Genomic DNA, 9,041 nt, shown 5'->3' with positions numbered 1-9,041 from the left:
TATTAAATACAGAATTAAAGGTAAAATCATTTGAATAATTCGTTTACAATTGCAGTCTAAAGTCCCGTAACCCATTAGGTGCTATCACCAACATTTGGGTCAAACACATGTCAGTCGATTGTCATTTGCGATCTTCTCGGGCTGCACACCTCGGGTATTTTACCCAGTTCTCTGAGTAGTAAAGGCCGCATAAGAAGGATTCAGAAGAAGTAGGAAATCCGCAAAAGCATTTCTTCCTCAGGAGTAAATAAGTACAAGATGAATTCCACTTTTATACCTTAACAATTATCTTATAAATTTGTATATATATATTCAAATCGTTTAAATTAATATAAAAGTAGACTTGATTAAAATAATAATTCAACATACTTAAAAATAGTATAAATATGTTTCTAGTAAACTAAAGATTCATTCTAAAACATTTTAATAACAAAAATAAAATAGTTTTATTACAAATTACAATGCACTCATAATAAGCCGTAATTTGTTATTAAGGTGTTTTAGAATATATAAGTTTCATAACACGATGTACATAACTAACCTACTCTAAATTTTCTCACTAAGTGAATTTAATTATCTGAGAAATAAAGTATCTTTGAACCGATCTATACTTTACCAGATTTATAATCTATTATTCACTTATGTTACATTATTAACTTTTTATAGTCTAGTCGACAAGTTGAAAATGGTACAAAATAGAGATACTGCTCTTAAAATTATGTGCGATACCTCATTGGATCCGGAATGACGTCTAGAAAAATGTGCTAAAAGCGTGTATTAGCACATAAAAAATTGCAAAAGTTATACACAATTAAAGATGAAAAAAAATGGCATTTTGTTTTTTGCCAATATTTATTAAACTATTAATATTTAAGAAATTTAAAAAAAAGGTTTTTAAAGAGGAGGAAATTTCCAATAAAAAATTCTTAACTCTCGGAACTCTATCTCCATTATTTATAATTTTAATTTAACGCTCAAAATAGGTCTCCTCTTTCAGAATCTTTTTTTTAAATTTCTTAAATATCAATAGTTTATTAAATATTGGCAAAAAACAAAATGCCATTTTTTTTACATCTTTAATTGTGTATAACTTTTGCAATTTTTTATGTGCTAATACACGCTTTTAGCACATTTTTTTAGACGTCATTCCGGATCCAATGAGGTATCGCACATAATTTTAAGAGCAGTATCTCTATTTTGTACCATTTTCAACTTGTCGACTAGACTATTATATTAATCTAGACGATTTGAAAATAAAATAAAAAATAAAAATAGCCTTTATTCGAGTACACTATAACTACAGTCCATGTCTTTTAAGTTTTACACTAGTACTCGACCTCCGACGGAGTGAAGGCCTACTCCAGATTCTTCCACTTATCCCTATTTGTTGCGAAAATTTTCCAGTTTTTTCCCCCTATCCCTTTTATTTCATCTTCCCAAGTAAGGGTATTTTTGACCCATCTGCCATCACAAATGCGGCCAATGTGACCGGCCCATTTCCACTTTAGCCTTTTTCTTTATGTTACAACGTCTTTTACTTGAAAATATAAGGTTTAAATAAATTTATAAAATATCTGTATACGACTCGACTTGTAGATGTCAAAAGTAACTTATTTTTTCAACTAGAAAGGGACAGATTCTTTTAAAATATTTTATAAATTCTCTTTACGAAATTTTAATTTTAAAAATAGAATTTCTATTAGGTAATTCGTCCTTCTCCACTCTCTCTCAATCGGCCTCAATCGCTCTCTCCCTTTTCTTCGACAAAAACGCCGCTCATCTTCGTGACGCTAATACTTTTATTATTGCGTTTAAATTAATTAATTAAGAAGGTTGATTACGGTCAAGTGGGAGGAGCTGGTACTGGGAAGCTCTCGCCCAGAGGTAAGAATAGTACTCCGTGTAGGCCCGAAATTGCCCTGTACAGCTGAGCACGTCAAGCTTCTTGGAGGCTAATTTAGCTTTTCCCTCAAAATGACTGTGAATTTGAACGTCGGTCACATATCAACACTTAGTATTCTGCTGTAGTGCTGTGGCTTTAAGGAAAGTGTCTTCAAGAGGAGAAGCGACAAATGGTGTTTTTAAGCGGGAAACACGAAAACTTGTGTCTTTTTGAGGTTAAATTGGACTTGATTTAGTTGATCCCAGATACGATAGCAGAGTTTCGAGTTCAAACACAAGTTTGTTCCGGTGCTAATCTCTTGAGAAATACATGCACGGCCAGTGTAAAGAGTATTTTCAGTGTATAGCAATGAATGTTGCTAAGTTGCAACATATCATTGATATGCATATACATAACAAATATAGTCGGGGATAGAAAACAGCCTTGTGGGACACCAGTGTTCACGGGTTTAAGGTCTTGTTTATTTTTTTTGTTCAAGAAAGTAATAAAAAAGTGGCAGATAGTCCCACTGGGTTATGGGACAAGATTTTATTATTTTTCATAAATAATAAATGAAACTAAAAGTGCTAACAAGTGAACAAGGACAATAAATGTCAAACATGATAAATAACATTATTTCACACACATACGTATTATCTACCTACACTTACATCCTTGGTCTTAAATTAAAAACGATAACCAATAAATGGCTTTTCGTTTTCGTTATACGTTTTGCGTGCTTTAAATATTAAACTTAAAAATGTTAATATTTTTAGTTCTCCCAATGACTTTGCCTTTAAATGGGGATTAAAACCAAAAATATCCTTTATCGGTGCTATTATTATTAATACATTAATTATTAAAAACATGTAATAACTTCTAAGAGACATACGATCTCCAGGTGGAAAAAGCGCGTCTTTTCTCAACGGTCGGCAACTCATAAAATAGGTATCCAATAACAAAATGACTTTCTATGTCGGCTTATTAAAAAAACGGCTTCTTAATAAAATTACTTGTATAAAGTTCGCCATGATCGAACTAGATTATGATTTCGTACTAAAGTAAAAAAAGTCCGTAGCGCTGTAGCATCAGCGTAGCAGGAATAAACATCGCGTAGCATTTTCGTAGCAAGCATCTGATATTCCTTAAAAACAGAGCGTTGCAGGCTTGTATTTGTATTATTAATAGCTGTTTGATTTCCCAAACTCATCAATGCCTGAAGGAGATGACACGTGTTAATTTCTATTTGTTAATGATTCTTCGTTAATTAATCTAAATCCCACGTACACAATATTCTAAGTGTATCAAAACATAAATATATAGTTTGCATTTATTCACACAAAACATTTAAATACAAATTATCTCAATGTTACTTTATACATTGTCATTTAACGAATAATAGTGTCCGGATCTCTGGTAACTGTGATCCAAGGTAGATGTTCGTAGACTCTTGTGTGTACACTTGCTGCGTTCTTCCTACGCGGAACGGATGCGATGGCTGCCAATTTTGACCCTTCCACGATTGGACCACCTTTGTCATCCTAAAAAGAAAAATATAACTGTAATATTAAAATCTCTGTTACCAGTGTATTATGTGATAAAATAGATGTTTCTTCAAGTATCAAAACTCTTAATGTAAGTGTAAGAAACTCAATAAGTTAATAAGAGAAGAAAAAAGATTTTTTCAGTCCACGGACAGGACGCTTATCTGATGTTAAGTGATGTCGCCTATGGTCACTCAATGCCAGGGATCTTGCGAGTGTGTTACCGGCCTTTTGTGAATGGGTACGCTCTTTTCTTGACGGACGTTGAGTCGAACCGCACGTTTTTAGAACAAATAACTATAGAAAATTTAAAACCAAACACGCTTTGCGAATTAGTGCGCAAGTAACGGTCTTAGTAGCTATGGCAAAACTTAACCGACGTATCTTAACCGAATATGAAACCTCCTACAACGAATCCTCAATATTGTCTCGAAAAATTTACTCGATTCATACAAGAAGAAAGGGATTTTAAGGTATTACAATTAATAATAAATGTCTCCGTCGAGCACTTTTTTCCAGATGACATAAAAATACGTGTTGAGCATGTTGTACAAACGCAAGCTAACAACGTCATTAACAGATAAATATTGGAGTATCGTCTACCTAATAAATGATTAATAGCTTATCGTTAGCCCACATAAAAACAAGCCAAAGAAATATATTAGACATAGACATAACTTCACTTCACTTCACTTTATTTATAATGGCGACTTCTGAAATAGACATAACATTTATTACTAACAAAACAAACACACAGAAACACACAAAATAACAACAATCAAAGAAAAAAATAAAAAAAAATAGTAAATGAGACATAGCAATTTTTCTTTTAACGAAGAAGGTACTGTACGTTGTGTGTAATGCGTATGTGCTGTGGTTGTGATGGGCTCTAGCTCAGCATTATGCTGAGGAGCGGAATGTTCCACAGCGCTGGACCACAGCAGCTAGTTTGCGTCTATACTAATACTTTCTTTTTCCCAGAATATATTGCCGTTAGGAGGTATCAAATAGCAATAGCTAAATAGCATTGGTATAAATATGATTGAGCAATACTTAATTATTTTAACAACTTTTTGCATTTACAGCAAATTTTAGAAAGATGTATTTTTCACCTTATTCAAAATGATTTCTTATATATATATATATTGCTTGTCTCTGTTACTTTCATTCCCATAACTTGCTTACTTATACCTGTCGTAGTAGACCTGTACATACATTGAACAGTCAAATATGTAATACCATCTCTTCAGCTGTATAGCTACAAGGATTGCCATTACTTTGTATCTCTGAACCTGTGAAGATACACCTACCTAAACCAAGTTGAGCTACTACACACGATCCTTGGGTAGAATGCCTAGCGAACCCCGAGGGCCCATATTAAGGGCCCAATACCCCTCTGAATAGCAGAGGGTTTTGAGTGTAGACCCAGCCCCACAGTCCCCGCGTCAAGCTCGACATCCTTGACGCGGGCCTGCGTAAGCGCATTTTCACCTCGTATAAAAAAAAAACTACACACGATAGAAAGGCAGAGTTCACGTGAGCCCTGCGATTCTGTAACTGACTCTGAAAAGGTGGCAGCTTGTAGTTCATTGTTTATTAGAATGCCAAATCATAAAATGACTGCTTCACGACTGATTTGAGAGCGACCGCCGATGCGAAAACCGCTGTGTTAGTTAGAAAAGTCAGTTACAGAATCGCAGGGCAGAGTGGGAGGTATGTCAACGTAATTCTGTCTATTTTTATGTCCACTATTAATGATATAAGTGATTTAGGAGCATGACCAGTCTCCCTGGATTCGACATTGTGTGCAAGAATATTTTGCTTTGTTGTTTGATACTTACAAAGAAGTCTTCGCCTTTTCGATAAGCGTCGTAATCAAGGGTGCAAATTTGGTACCTGTCGAGGTGTGGTCCTGTTGACCTTTGACACTCATCACGGGGTATAGAAGACACTTTTCTCATAAGCAAATTTTTTGTACAATTCGAATCCTAAAAACATAATATGTACATCAACAATGAAATTAACAGTCACTGGCTACAGCCCTGCGATTCTGTAACTCACTTTTCGAACTCACACAGCGGTTTTCACATCGGCGGTCGCTCTGAAATCAGTCGTGAAGCAGTCATTTTATGATTTGGCATTCTGAAAAGGTGGGAGCTTGTGGTTTATTGTTTATCCGAATGCCAAATCATAAAATGACTGCTTCACGACTGATTTCAGAGCGACCGCCGATGTGAAAACCGCTGTGTGAGTTCGAAAAGTGAGTTACAGAATCGCAGGGCAGGACGCCGAAAAGTGCTACTTGTGACTAAAGAATCTATTGGTCCCAAGCCGGGTTTTGAATGCCAGGGTTAAGCTGACTCTTACAAACATAATGTAAATAAAAAAAATCATTTATTCATGTAGGTAACACAATGTACACTTATGAACGTCAAAATAAAGAAATATACATTACATGCTTCTAATTTTACATTTACTGCCAGTTCTCAAATCAAGGGCGTAGAACGGAAGAGAAAAACTGGCAATAAACTCTCCGCCACTCTTTTTAATCACCAAGTTTTTGTTTTGCACAACGTTTGTAAGGAGCTGCACCCATTAAACCATATGTAATCTTGAGTAATAAATAATAATAAAATAAATTAAAAACAAAGATTTGTCCTCTTTCAGCTGGAGGCATGGTGAAATCGGAGCACGCATTTACATTCTCGTGGGAACAACACGCAAATACATCGAAATAACTAACATCACCGCATACACGAATTCAAGTACGACCAGTCACCACAAGTAGCACCCGTTCACGAATTAAATTAATATAAACTTACAGATGGTCCTTTCCATCCAGAGTAAACCATGTCGGCTCCCGGTTTGGTACTTCTCTCGGGCAAGTGTACGGGTTTGATTTTGTCGTTAAATTTAATTGTACCGTCAACTTTCACCAGCGCTATGTCGTGTTTATAGCTGACGTGTCTCGGGTGTGTATGAATAATCTCAACTGGAAAACTAGTACCTGGTGCAGTGACGTCGTTTGTACCGACCACAACATATTGTACATTTTGGCGGCGTAAACTGTATAAATTCATAAAACGCTAAATCAAGGACTTGATCAGTGGCGTAACTATACTATCTGGGGCCCGTGGCAAATTCTTTTGATGGGGCCCTATGAGTAAAAATCGTCACAGTTTAATTTTAATAAACTTCGAGATTTTCAGCGTACTCAATTACACGTTGTATATGTCTCACTAATGGTCATAACTCATAGGCCTCCTCTCTTATGCGAGAGGGAATGGTCTGTAGTCCCCACGCTAGCCCAATACGTATTGGAGACTTCACATTCATCCATAGAACATTATATCTCTTAGACAGGGGCCCTCTTGGGTCGGGGGCCCGTGGCATTTTGCCAGCCCTGCCACTGCCCTGCCTATTGTTACACCACTGTTGATTAAATATCATTAATACATGACAGTTTTTTTTGCAGTATTGGCCTAGGAGCTTCAGCGTGCGATGCTGATCTCTGATGTCGTAGGTTCGATTCCCGGCTGTGCACCAATGGGCTTTCTTTCTAAGTGCGCATTTAACATTCGCTCGGACGTTGAAGGAAAACATCGCGAGGTAGCTGGATTGCCTTAGATTCAATTCACCGGCGTGTGTTAAATACTCCTGTACACGGTTGATCACCTACTTGCCTATTTTACCATCTGACATCTTATGTGTTAATAAATATAACCTAATATCCAGCTGAAATATAATATTCAAAAAAAAAATTGTAATAATAAAATTACCGCAATACGCATTTAGCGGAAGTCAGTATCCAATACTTATCCAAAATGGCGCCGGAGCACATGTGACCGCTTTCAGACCTAATGGAGGCCTGATAGGGGAACTCACCTTCTCTCGCTTCTTTTGCTAAAAACAAAATTATTTATATATTTAAATTAAAAAATAGTATCTATCGTCATTTCATTTATTTCAAAATAAATGTTCTGTGACTAATAAAATAAAAGTGTGTGCGTACAAAGTACACATGTCAGAAGTGAAACTTATTTGTAAATTAATTATTGAGTAATTAAGCTACCCAAATCCCATAATTTAATTTTGCCAGTCTTCCTACATTAATGAATGCTACTAAGGCTATTTAAAAACTAGAACTAAAATTAGTTGTTGTTATGTCTATAGAATACCAACATAAATATGGTAACAATTACCAAATAATATAACAAATTCATTATTATCATAATAGCTAACTTATGTCCACATTTTCTTAAATAGCCAACTAGGTCTTAGCAAAAAACGTCTTGGTTCTGTGCCCTTATAAAAATACAAAACCAACAAAAAAAATGGCAATTTAGTTACTTAATAAAATAATAATGATATTGATATGTATTAAAAACACCATCGGTGTTCAAGTATGAATAATTGCGCCACAATATTATACTAGCACATCTTTATTAAAGAAAAAAAATTCGACAAAACGCTGCACATCTTCGTGACGTTCCGTAAAAATTTTACCCTCATGCGCCTAAATAAGTTTCACTTCAATAAATAATAAATAGTTTATTTTCAAAGATGGTAACAATTAGATGGTAAGTGGTACAATTAGATCGATTAATTATAAGAATCTGCACAATCAGCCATATATAATTAACTAGATGTGACTAACCTAGTTTATATATTAATTAAAGTGCTTGTAAAATTTATAATATTATGAATTTATTTTACACGTTGACAATTTAATTGCTTGAAATTAAAACTTTGAAAACAGTATATAAAATTAAAAATATATTACCCGAAACAACGGCGACCAAAAATATAGGTAGGAGTGACGAGAACATTTTGAAAAGACTGAATAAAAAATAGTTTTCATGGCAATATATTACTATTATGATCATAAAGTAGTATTCATAATAAAGCTATTTAATCTTGATATAATAGTTACGTAACTATTTTATTCAACAAATATTTTTATATTTATTTTATTATGTAATGAAATTTTTTTTTGTTTTTTATTGGTTCAGTTTTTGCCGCGTAGCACCACTTTGTTGATCCAGCTGCCCACTGAAGTATTTCCGAACCAATTCGACTCAGGGTCCATCAAGAAAAGAGTGTACCAATTCTTAAAAGGCCGGCAATGCACTCGCGAACCCTCTGGCATTGAGAGTGTCCATGGGCGGCGGTTTTCCCCCTGTTATATTAAAAAATCTAATAAAAATCCTACTATTAAACGACAATTATTATAGTTATATATTTATCTATTTCTAATTATTATTTAGGTCAAGTTACTAAATTTAACAATATTTTATGTTACGACTTGTTTGAATAAAAAATTTTTACATTGCTATTTCTCCCTACTGTAGGATATTTGGGACAAAAACCCAAATAACCACCAGAATAAAAACCAATTTAGATATTTCTTTGATTGTTATCTCGATATATCGATCGAGCTTATTTTTATAGACTAAATAAGGATATAAGAGGAAAATTCAATAGAATACGATAATTTTGTTCATTCAAGCGAAATTATATATGTCAACGTAATAGAATAAAAAATGAACATGAAATTTAAAAAAAAAACAGTTTTAAATATATTTGTTAATATATTATATAAATACCTTTAGAAA

At 34.2% G+C, this 9,041-nt stretch overlaps 1 long non-coding RNA gene across 1 annotated transcript; it reads right to left on the bottom strand.

The window, feature by feature from the left end:
* Positions 1 to 3,198: 3,198 nt before the first annotated feature.
* LOC125055628 lies at positions 3,199 to 8,306 on the bottom strand. The gene is made up of 5 exons (XR_007117934.1): positions 8,210 to 8,306; positions 7,206 to 7,329; positions 6,249 to 6,492; positions 5,268 to 5,414; positions 3,199 to 3,423 (listed from the first exon to the last, which is right to left on the bottom strand). It is a non-coding gene; the product is annotated as an uncharacterized LOC125055628 (long non-coding RNA).
* Between the last annotated feature and the right edge of the window lie 735 nt (positions 8,307 to 9,041).

The sequence above is a fragment of the Pieris napi genome, chromosome 13 (assembly GCF_905475465.1).
Source record: "Pieris napi chromosome 13, ilPieNapi1.2, whole genome shotgun sequence".
In the NCBI taxonomy this organism is placed as follows: Eukaryota; Metazoa; Arthropoda; class Insecta; order Lepidoptera; family Pieridae; genus Pieris; species Pieris napi.
The sequence above is the reverse complement of the archived record's forward strand: the minus strand, read 5'-3'. Positions and strand labels throughout refer to the sequence as shown.